The following is a 12,332-nucleotide window of genomic DNA, read 5'->3' on the forward strand; positions in this document are numbered from 1 at the left end:
CAGAGCTTCATTCTACGTGTGTGGGCTTCTCCTCAAGGCCACATGAACACTGCCACGCCCAGTCGCCCAGACATCTGGGCGAGGGAGCCTGACTGACTCCATTTTCCATGGAGTGGCTTCTAAACCACAGAGATTTCTTTCTCACAGTTTTGGAGACCGGGAAGTCCAAGGTCTACATGCCAGCACAGTCTCTCTGGTGAGGGCCTGCTTTGTGGTTCACAGACGGCCATCTTCTTGCTGTGATGTCACATGGTGAGAGGACAAGGGAGCTCTTGGAGTCTCTTTTATAAGGGCACTAACCCCATTCATGAAGGCCCCACCCTCATAACCAGATCACTTCCCAAGGGCCCCATCTCTAAATACCACCACATTGGGCATTAGGTTTAAACATATGTATTTTGAGGCAACAGAAAAATTCAGTCTATGGCACTGTGCTAAGCATATACTGTGAAACACTACTCAGTAATAAAATGCAATGAACTATTAATACATGCGGTAACTAGGATGACTCTCAAAGGCATTATGCCAAGTAAAAGAAGCTAGTCTTAAATGGTCACATACTATATAATTCCACTTATACAACTTTTTTGAGATGACAATTATAGAACTGGAAAACAGTTCTCAATAGCTTCCAGGAATTAGGGATGGGGGCGGATAGGTGTGGCTATAGGAAAACAGTGGAAGGGTTCTTTGTGGGGGCAGAGCTGCTCTGTACTCTGGCTCTCGGTGTCAACATCCAGGTTGTGGTGCTGTCGTTTTACAAGGTGTTACCATTGGGGAACACTGGGTAAAGGGTTTGTGGCGTCTTTCTGTATTATTTCTCAAAATGGCATGTGAACCTACAATTATCTAAAAATATCAATTAAAAAACTGAGCAGAGGTATCATTTTCCTCACACTGTGGAGGGAGACACATTCCAAAGATTAAGTTCAGGCAAGTTACTAAAATCAAAACCACAACAACTCTCAGGGAAAGAAAGCAGAATCCAAAGTTGCTACAATACGTTATCTAAAAATGTCCATTTTTCTTTTCAACAAAAAAGTATCAGGCATAGATACAAACAGGAAATTATTATTTATACTTAGGGGAAAACAGCCAATAGATGCTGCCTCTAAATGAACTTAGATGTTGAATTTAGCAGCCAAAGTTTTCAAAGCAGCTATGCTAAATATACTCAAACAATTAAAGAAAATTATGATTAAAGATTGAAGCAAAATAAAAATGTAACTAAAAAGCAGGGAATCTCAATGAAAACAATAAAAAATATGACAAAGAACCAAATGGAAATTCTAGAGTTGAAAACTGCAATACGTTGAATGAATTATTTACTAGATGGTCTTACCAGCAGATTTGAGGTAGTAGAAGGAAGTATGATTGAACTTGATCCATTCATTTACTGATGGGCACTTAGGTTGCTTGAAAGACACATACCATATGATCTCACCTTTATGTGGAACCTAATCAACAAAACAAGGAAAATATAACCAGGGACATTGAAATTAAGAACAATCTGACAGTAACCAGAGGGGTGAGAGGAGGGGATAATGGGGGGAAAGGTGGAGAAGGGTTTTCAAGAACATGTATAAAGGACACATGGACAAAACCAAATGGGGGTGTAGATTCAGGGGAGGGAGGTGGGGATGGCTGGGGTGTGGGGGAGTGCTGGGTTAAAAATGGAGACAACTATACTTGAACAACAACAAATAAGTAAGTAAATAAATACATAAATAAATAAAATAGAAAAAGAAAAAGACCAACTGGGCCAAAATGGAACTAAGTACTGCAAGGGGAAAAAAGCATGCATAAACATTTGTGGGAGGATCCCACACTCCATATTCCAAAGGGACACAGCTCTAAATCCAGACATAGAACCTTCCCATTTCCACTTTAGTTCATTTCCATGGGTCATACATATAAGTTCTTTGGCTTCTCCATTTCCTACACTATTCTTAATCTCCCCCTGTCTATTTTGTACCTACCATTTATGCGTCTTATTCCCTGTACCTTTTCCCCTGTTCTCCCCGCTCCACCTCCCTGCTGATAACCCTCCATGTGATCTCCATTTCTGTGATTCTGTTCCTCTTCTAGTTGTTTGATTTATTTATTTTTTTTTTCAGGTTCAGTTGTTGATAGTTGTGCATTTGTTGTCATTTTATTGTTCATAGTTTTGATCATCTTCTTTTTCTTAGATAAGTCCCTTTAACATTTCCTATAATAAGGGCTTGGTGATGATGAACTCCTTTAACTTGACCTTATCTGGGAAGCACTTTATCTGCCCTTCCATTTTAAATGATAGCTTTGCTGGATAGAGTAATCTAGCTTGTAGGTCCTTGCCTTTCATGACTTGGAATACTTCTTTCCAGACCCTTCTTTCCTGCAAGGTTTGTTTTGAGAAATCAGCTGATAATCTTATGGGAACTCTTTTGCAGGTAACTGTCTCCTTTCCTCTTGCTGCTTTTAAGATTCTCTCCTTATCTTTAATCTTGGGTAATGTAATTATGATGCTCCTTGGTGTGGGCTTTGTTGGGTCCAACTTCTTTGGGAGTGTCTGAGCTTCTTGGACTTTCTGGAAGTCTATTTCCTTTGCCAGACTGGGGAAGTTCTCCTTCATTATGTTGTCAAATAAGTTTTCAATTTCTTGCTCTTCCTCTTCTCCTTCTTGCTTCTCCTTTTCTCCCTGTGATTTGGATGTTGGAATGTTTTTCCTAAGCCTCTCCTTATTTATTTATTTTTTTTAATTCTTGTTTCTTTATTCTGTTCTGGTTGAATGTTTATTTCTTCCTTCTGGTCCATGCCGTTGATTCAAGTCCCAGTTTCCTTCTTGTCACTGTTGGTTCCCTGTACATTTCCCTTTATTTCACTTTTCATAGCCTTCACCTTTTCCTCTATTTTGTGACCATACTCAACCAATTCTGTGAGCATCCTGATTACCAGTGTTTTGAACTCTGCATCAGATAGGTTGGCTATCTCTTCATCGCTTCATTGTGTTTTTTTCTGGAGCTTTGATCTGTTTTTTCATTTGGGCCCCCTTTTTTTTTTTTTTTTTTGGTCTGGGTTTGATATTATGGAGTAAGGGGCAGAGCCTAGGTGTTCACCAGGTCGGGGCAACCCACGTCTCTGCGTTGTGACGCAGTGCTGTTGGCTCAGCTCTGGGCAGCTTTCAGTCACTTCCTCTACTACCCACAAGCAAATTGGGCCCTTCTGGTGCTGATTCCTGGGTGAGTGAGTTTGTGTACATTGTAGGACCCTGTGGGTCTCTCCAACAAACTTCCTGTGAGGCTGGGAGTTTATCCCACTGCCTCAACCCCCACAGGTTTTTTCAGTCAGAGGTTTTGAGGCTTTATTTCCCTGTACTGAAGCCCTGGGGTGCTTGGTCTGTCTTGTTCCCCAGTTCCTCCCAGTTTATCTGCATGCAAATGTGGGTCCGTCTGCTCCGCAAGCCGCTGCCCACCCCGGTCCTCCAGCTGCTGCCTTTCCTAGAGTCTCTGCACCCTGGCTGCCCCTCTCCACCCCTTCTTTGAGTCTGGATGAATGTTTCATCTTTCACTCCTTGGTTGTCGGACTTTCATACAGTTCGATTTTCTGTCAGTTCTGGTTGTTTTTTGTTTTTAAATGTGTTGTTGCCCCTCTTTTGGTTGTGCGAGGAGGCACAGTGTGTCTACCTACACCTCCATCTTGGCTGGAAGTCTGTTCTGCAGGTTCAAAGGGAAAATTTTTCTTCTTTTTTACAGCTGAGTAGAATTCCATTGTGTGAATGTCCCATAGTTTTATCCACTCACCTACTGATGGACACTTGAGCTGCTTCCGTATCTTGGTGATTGTAAATGATGCTGCAATGAACATAGGGGTGCTTATGTTCAGTCAAAGAAAGACAAATACCATATGATTTCACTCAGATGTGAAATCTAATGAACGAAGTGATGTAACCAGCAAAATAGAGACAGACTGGTAAATGGAGAGCAGATGACAGCTAGTGGGGGCGGGGCTGGGGGGAGACAGATTGAACAAAAAGGAAAAAGAACTCATGGACCCAGACAACAGTGTGGTGATTGCTGAGAGGACAGGGATGTAAGGGGACTAATTGGTAATGGGACAAAATACAGTAAAGACAAGAAAAAGAAAAACTAGGGGAATGTGAAGCCATTTAGAACCAGTACCTAGAATCAAAGATGTGCCCGTTCATAGACCTTGTAACGAGCTGCCGTTGTACACCCCACAACTGTCAATAATATTTGCATTGTGCTCATAAAAATGACTGGAAGACAAGTATTTCCGTTTGTTTGGATCATCCTTTACAGTGTGCCTTCCCTTGAAGAGAAAGGTGCATTTTCTTAGCACGTGGAGTGCAACGTGCTTTGCACTCAGTGGTTGCTCAGTAAATCTCTGATGTTGGCCAGGTAGGTGGTGATGATGGTCCCTGAGTTGCTGCTTTCATGTGAAGACCGTTGGGCTCTTTCCGATCAAACAGAACACAAAGGTGTCCTGTGAAAAGCTAGAGAAAACCCTGCAGTCAACAAAAAGCCACTTATTTTGAAATGCCAAGTGATTTCCTTGTGGAACTTTATCTCTGTTTATGGTGCTTTGCCCAGAGTAATTTAGTGGATCAGCTGTCTGCTATTACATTATAATGTTCAATCCTGTGACATCAAGGTAATGAATCAGAGGGCAGGAGTTTACAAATCAGTCCCTAGGGACCTTGCAATTTCTCATTCCAGCCTGTATGAGGTGATAGGCATATCTTAAGATAACGAGTTCAAAAGCTGAGAAAACTTTGGCACAAGAAGGGGACCTATGAGCAAGGGCACTCAGTGGCAGTGAGTGGGTCAGCCCTGCTGTGTTCACACAGCTCAGGAAACCAGAAGTCCTGAGCCCCAAGGTTGGACATGGGCACCCTCTCCTGGGGCTCTGTGTGCAGCGTCCACGTAACCAGAACCTTGGAGATGGTCTGGGAGGCACCCGGAACGAGCTGGTGTGTGCTCTTGGACAGCATGCAGGACTGGACCTGGAAAGGACTCAGCTGTGCACGGCCTCTGAGCAGTGAGCAGGCCCTGCTATCTCCTGAGGAAGAAGAGGTTTCAGAGGTGAAGCAGTTCAAGAAAATCCCAAAGAGAGATGATAAACTGAGGAAGAGCATCAGATCTGAAGGAGCAGTTCCCAGGACTTGTCTGGATCCACCGACAGGGGCCAGGAGGGCAGTCCTCTCAGGAAGAGCCAGGCTCAGCAAAGCAAAGAGATCCTTCCTACTCCAGAGAATGAAATTATTCACTGCCCACCTCCCTCCCAAAGGAAGCAAATTACAAGGTCAAGAAAAACATAACAAAGCTCTGTGCTTGTGGGGGCACAATGACAAAGACAGAATTGGTGTAGCATATTGAAAAAGATGATGGCCTGTTTCTTTTTTAAGCTTGGCTTTTGCCTTGATAGTTCCTCCTAAGTGTCTTTTTTTTTTTTTTTTAAGGAGTTTTTAGCATTTCTTTTTTTTTTTAAAGATTTTATTTATTTATTTTTAGAGAGGAGGGAAGGGATGGAGAAAGAGAGGGAGAGAAACATCAATGTGTGGTTGCCTCTCACATGTCCCTTTCTGGAGACCTGGCCTGCAACCCAGGCATGTGCCCTGACTGGGAATCAAACTGGTGACCCTTTGCTTTGCAGGCCTGTGCTCAGTCCACTGAGTTACGCCAGCCAGGCCTCCTAAGTGTCTTATCTTTGAGTCTGTATTTACCTTGCTGAAAGAGATCTTTATCCTCAGAAAATGTGCTATTCTATTGGTATTATTTCTTAAGTAGCTATCAATACCATTTTTATAAATGGATATAGTTAACTCATAAACTGGCCACTTTTATTAAAGTTCTCTCCCTTTTCTCCTTTCTGAGCTTGTTCTGATCTCCGACTGTAACTTGTAAACATCTGTCTAGAACTGTTGAAATGACCCCGTTTGGGTCCCAGTCAGCTCAGCCACAGAGACTGTCATCCTTAGGGACTGAGTGTCACAGATGTAAAAAATTAACAAACTGAAATGTTGTAGAGGGAAAACTTACAGGCTTATCCCTCTAAAAATTCCCTTTACACAGAGTTGAGACTTGAGAAGCGTTAAAACAATGACTAGATAATAACTTATACATGTGATTAAAACCCTCGGTGTGCTGAAGTAGGGAGCTTTCTTCTAGGTTTAGTTTGAAATACAATGTGCCAGAGGCAACCCCTCCGTGTCCTCAAGCCTGCCTGCTCCCTCTGTGCCACCATAAAAGGGCAGAATTGGACCCAACATGTCACCTCACCCTCTGTACTTCTGCAGAAGTCCTTTCATCCGGAGGTTTCCAAGTGTTTTTACACATGTAAATAAACCTGCCTCATCATCACTTCTCTCCCCAGAGATGGTTCATTTCAGTAGCACAGACATTTACCTAAACTGCTACTCAAGGTCCCCTGAGAGGTCCTGTGTGGAATCTGGAAATGGATGTTCAAAGTGTAAATGTACCTTGCAGCCTCACTGCAGATCCAAACTCATTGCATCCTTAGCAAGTACGGGTGGAGGGGGGGACGAATCATCTTCATTAATCTTTACAGCAAGGCTCCTTCCAGTCGGCCTTTCCCCAGGCTCACTGAGAGCCCACATACCTGGAAACTCCATGCCTTCTGTGGCACCCCGTCCAATATGGCCCCAGACATTCTGCAGTTCCAACCCTATGATGGCTGGAAGGTTGATGCCTGGAGCTTGGGGGTCATCCTCTACAGCATGGTGACGGGAAACTGCCATTTGAGAGGATGAGCTTTGAGGAACAGAAGCAGAAGATATTGAGTGGGCATTTCCACATCCCAGACTTTATGTCTGTAGAATGTCAAGAACTCTTTAAAAAGTTGCTGACTGTTGACCCTCACCAAAGAACAAGTCTGGAAGGTATCATGAAAGACCAGTGGGTGAATATTGGCCATGGGGAGGCCCTGAGGCCATATTGCGAGCCACCCTGGGATGACATTGACCTCCAGGTGGTAGAAATAATGGAAAACCCGGGATTTAAGGAGGAAGAAATAGAGGAGTCAGTGCCACAAAGAAAATACAACAGTATCATGGGCACGTACATGATCCCACACAACAGACAAAATAAAATGAAGGGCCGCACCAGCAAGGTAAGGCCCTGCCCCGCCCCTGACTCCAACTGCAGTCTTTCCACCACCCAGGGGGCTCAGGCATTAGGGCAGAAATCAAAGAAGCCTGCCAGTCTCCCACCCTACATGGAAGCGAGGATGCCCAGTCCCCAAGTCAGCCTGGATACAAGGATGAGCATTCCCCCAGCCAGTCTGGACTCAAGGACCACCACTCCCCTATCCAGCCCAGGGTCCAGGGGTGCCAAACCCCAGCCCAGCCCTCCATTGTGGCCTTGGGGGCTCCCCTGCCACTCACAGCAGCAGCAGCTCCTGCCTACAATCTGCAGAGCCGGACATTGGGACCCCAGGCTTTCCCTCTGGACCCAGACATGGCCGGCAGGAGGTGGCTAGGAGGGTCCTCAGGTTCTTCTTAAAATACATTTGCTGTAGGCCATCCACTAAATAGCAACATCATAAAAAAAAACCAAGAGTGAAACTGATATAATTTTTAAAAATTGTGGCTGGCTGAGGCATATACATTTTAAGAAAAACCTGAGGACCCTGAGGCCCAGCCAGAGACCTGGCCAAGCATGTGCTCTGACCAGGAATTGAACCAGGGACCCTGCAGCTTGTGGGACAACATCCCACCCACTGAGCCACACCAGCAGGGCTGTACTCCCTGCATTTTAAATGCTGAACCTGAAGATGCTAAGCTCCAGGGAGGCCAGTCACTGGTGTGGGAGATGAGCCAGAGGCGGCATACAGACAGCTGCGGGTGAGGCCAGCGCCAGAAACACATGCTTCATGTGCAGGTGAGAGGACTCGGTCCGGCAGATGGTGGATATTGGGTATCTCCGTGGCCTTCAGAAGCATCTCAAGCTGGGAGGATGGCCTGGAGCCCCCTGGGGGTCAGGAAGAGAGGCTGCCTCACTGCAGGTCCACCCCTCAGCCCCCACCTAATGAAACTTTAGAGACTGGACTGTTTTTCCCTGGGCCCTTCTCCCCTCCCCTGCTCTCCTTTCCTCCCATGTTAGTGGGTATTCTTATTAAAGTACTTGGTTTTTCCAAATTTTGTAATAAACTTGATGTTCCAGAAAGATGTACTGGATACTCCATTTTTATCCTCTCTGCACAGAACTGGGGCAGTCCTCCTGTAGTCTGAGAAGCGTGTAGCAGTGTAGTACTTGGCTTTATTAGGGGAACTCCCAACAGTTACGGATATGGTTTTGCAGGGAAGGCCAGTGCCCAGCATGCTGAGCCTGTTCCAGACACGAGGGCACAGCAAGGTGAAGTAATGGTGAAGCGGGCAGAGTAGCCATTGTCATGCAGCCAATAGCCTGGCTGCTCCCTGACATCAGCAGGAACCCCTGTCCTGACTTCTTGGCTTTGCTTACTAGCCTCTGGGCTGGTGTCAGTCTCAGGTGGGCTTAGTCAGGACTAAGGTTCAAAGCTAGGTATGTGTGAGGCCAATGCTTCAGTATTTTTCTCTGGCAGAATGGAAAAGTTATACAACTTCAAAAAGGGCTTCATGTATGCACAAGAAAAACTTCAACAGTCCAGATTCAGACTCCTTTTTGTAGAATAAATATCTTCGTTTGTTATGATAGTTTACACGCAGGATTGTTCTGCATTGTCTTCAGGTGCACAGCACAGTGGTCATGCGGCCGCACCCTTCAGTAAGTGCGCACCCGCTATTTCCTGTACCCCACTAAGACCACACGGAGTTATTACAGTATTATTGACTATGTTCTCTATGCTGCATTGTACATCCCCGGGAGTATTTTATAACTACCAATTTATACTCTTTAATCCCTTCAACTGTTTCACCCAGTCTCTCAACCCCTCTTCTTTCTGTCAACCATCAGCCTGTTCTCTGTGTCTATTAGTCTCGTTCAACTTTGTTTGTTTGTTTAGTTCTTTAGGTTCCACATGTAGGTGAAATCATACGGTATTTGTCTTTCTCTGACTGACTTATTTTGCTGAGCATAATACCCTTCAGGCGCATCGATGCTGTCGCCAACGGTGAGATTTCATTCTTTTCAGGGCCGAGTAGTATTCCATTGTGTAAATGTACCGCAGCTTTTTCATCCACTCATCTATTGGTAGACATTTGAGTTGCTTCCATAGCTTGGCTATTGCAAATAATGCTACAATGTACATAGGGGTGAATATATTTTTTTGAATTAGGGTTTTGGGTTTATTTGTATATATCCCTGGAAGTAAAATTGCTGGGTCATGACGCAGCTCCATTTTTAATTTTTTGAGGGCCCTCCATGCTGTTTTCCTTAATGTATCAATCTACATTCCTACCAGCAGTGCACTAGGGTTCCCTTTACGCCACACCCTTGTCAACACTTGTTGATTTGCTGATGATGGCCATTCTAACTGGTGTGAGGTGAGATCTCATTGTGGTTTTAATTTTTATTTCTCTGACCATTAGCGATGTTGAGCATCCTTTCATGTCTGTTGGCCATCTGTGTGTCTTCTTTGAAGAAGTGTCTGCCCATTTTAGTTCTTTGTATAGTGTGGATAATAACCTCTTACTGCATGCAAATGTCTATAACTTTTGTTGACGCTTTCCTTTGCTGTGCAAAACTTTTCAGTTTAATGGAGTCCTATTTGTTTCCCTTGCCTGCAGAGATATATATCAGATAAAAATATTGCTACCAGAAATGTCAGATATTTTATTGCTTATTTTCTTCTAGGAGCTTTATGGTTTTGAGTCTTACATTTAAGTCATTAATCTCTTTTGAGTATAGTCTTGCATATGATGTAAGAGGGTGGTCACATTTCATTGTTTTGCATGTATCTGTCATTGTTTTCAACACCATCACACCATTACATGTTCTTGCCTCCTTTGTCAAATATTATTAAAATTTTAGCCAAACTCACCAAGACAAAAAGAGTCCAAATAAATAAAATCATAAATGAAAGAGAATTTACAATCAACACCACAGAAATAAAAGGAATCATTAAAGAATACTACAAATAATTACATGCCAACAAATTTGACCATCTAGAGGAAGTGAATAAATTTCTAGAATGTAGCTTTTCAAGACCAAACCAGGAAGAAATAGAATACCTAGAGACCAATTACTAGAAATGAAATAGAAATAGCAATCAAAAAGCGCCCAACAGCCCTGATCAGTGTGGCTCAGTTGGTTGAGCGTCGTCCTGCAAAGCGATGGGGCACTGGTTTTGTTCCTCGTTGGGGCACTTGCCTAGGTTGTGACCCAGGCCCCTAGATGGGGCGATGTGGGAAGTGGCCAACTGATGTTTCTCTCTCTCTCTTTTTCCCCCCTTTCCTTTTTTATTTAAAGGAAAAAGCTCCTAACAAGTAAAAGTCCAGGATGTGATGGCTTCACAGTGAGTTCTACCAAACATTCAAAGAATGAGTACCTATCCTTCTTAAACTGTCCCAAAAAATTGAGGAGGAAAGAATACTTCCAAACTCATTCTACAAAGTCCATAGAAACACCTAACAAATAAATAAAGAAAATAAAATAGAAACAGCCGCATAGGTACAGAGAACAAACTGATGGTTGCCAAAGGGGAGGAGGAGGAGGGGATGATTGGAAAAAAATTAATGAAATAAAATTACATTAAACATTTTTTAAAGGCATTGGGCATTTGTTTGGGTGGGAATGTTAACTGCACTTATCAGGTGCATTAATTAGTAAACAAGAAGTTATTTTGATGTATGTACTGTAAAGTCCTCACATGAGAATGTGTTTATTGGTGGTAGACAGAGAGGAAGAGCGGGGGAGAAAGGCAGAGAGACACATGGAGGTGGGAGAGAAATATGGATTGGTTGCCTCTTGCACTCACCCCCACGGGGGATTGAACCCACAGCCTAGGTAGGTGCCCTGACCAAGGATCAAACCTGCAACCATTTAGTGTAAGGGTCGATGCGCCAACAAATTAAGTCACCTGGTCAAGGCAAGAATAGTTGTTTTTAATTCTTCAAAGAATTTCATCTCATCCTCAATGATCACATCAAGGTGTCACCTGCCAAGCCCACTACATCATCTTGAATTTGCTTATTTATATCAAGGAGAAGAATCTCAGCTAAAGTGGAAATGGGAAGGTTTCTATATCTGGATTTAGAGCTGTGTCCCTTTGGGATGTGGAGTGTGGGATCCTCCCACAAATGTTTATGCATGTTTTCTTTCCCTTACAGTAGTGAGTTCCATTTTGGCCCAGTTAGTCTTAAGATAAAAGTCCTTAAAATAGCTCCTATCAGGCCCTGAATACCAGGTTCCAGCTGGGCCAAGTTCTGACCATTAGTGGGGTTACCTGGCAAAGGATCTGGCCATTTGTGATCTTGCTGAAGCTTTTTCCAGCGGTCTGCCTGGAACAGGGGTGTCCAACCCGTGGCCCACAGGCCACACGCAGCCCAGGATGCCCGTGAATGCAGCCTAACACAAAATCGTAAATTTACTTCAAACCTTTTTTTTTTTTGCTCATCAGTTTTCATTAGTGTTTGTGTATTTAGTGTGTGGCCCAAGACAACTCTTCTTCTTCCGGTGTGGCCCACGGATGCCAAAATGTCGGACACCTCTGGCACTGAAATGTCGTATGGCTACAGTGCAATATGGTTAGGTGAGTTCATAGTGCAAATAGATTTTAATTTTTGTTCTAAGTCTGATTTCTATTCTTTAGTTTTGCAAGGGAGTGTTTCTTAGGCTAGCCATGATACTCTTTTGTCTTTCTTTTAATTTGATCCTCACATAGGTACCAATGGGATGTTTGTTTTAGTGTGATAGCCCTTTAAAAAAACCCCTTGTGTTACTGGACAGGCACTGGCCAGGAGCAGGCGTGCCTCAGGCTGGCCTGTAATGTGTGGGTTCTCGACTTCCTGTAGGAAACAGTTCACAGCACGAATCTAGGTGATTTTGAGAATACTTACATTAAGGTGGGGACAGTGGAACAAATGAAGGACTTAGGGTAGAGGAAGTAACAGGAGAGAGGCTAGACAGGGGCTGCTTTGGCTCCCTAGATAAGTTACAGGAGAGGGGTGGGCCAAGGTGGGGCTGCTGTTAGCTCACTGGAAGTCAGAGAAAAAGGGGCCCTGGAGACAGGACCAGGGGGTGAGCTGGGTCAAGCTGCTGCTCCCCACTGCTCCCCTGGCTGCAAGTCTTCTTACAACCCTTAGGATTTTTTTTTTTTTTTTTTTTTTAACTCAGAGTAGTTGAATTCCACATGGAATCATCAGATATGTGCTTGGAAATGAACACATCATTGTT

General features: G+C 43.9%; 1 non-coding gene across 1 annotated transcript; it reads right to left on the reverse strand.

Moving 5' to 3' along the window:
* Positions 1-12,265: 12,265 nt before the first annotated feature.
* LOC112315099 (small nucleolar RNA SNORD121A) lies at positions 12,266-12,332 on the reverse strand. The gene has a single exon (XR_002975863.1). It is a non-coding gene; the product is annotated as a small nucleolar RNA SNORD121A (small nucleolar RNA).

Source organism: Desmodus rotundus, chromosome 1, assembly GCF_022682495.2.
Source record: "Desmodus rotundus isolate HL8 chromosome 1, HLdesRot8A.1, whole genome shotgun sequence".
NCBI lineage: Eukaryota > Metazoa > Chordata > Mammalia > Chiroptera > Phyllostomidae > Desmodus > Desmodus rotundus.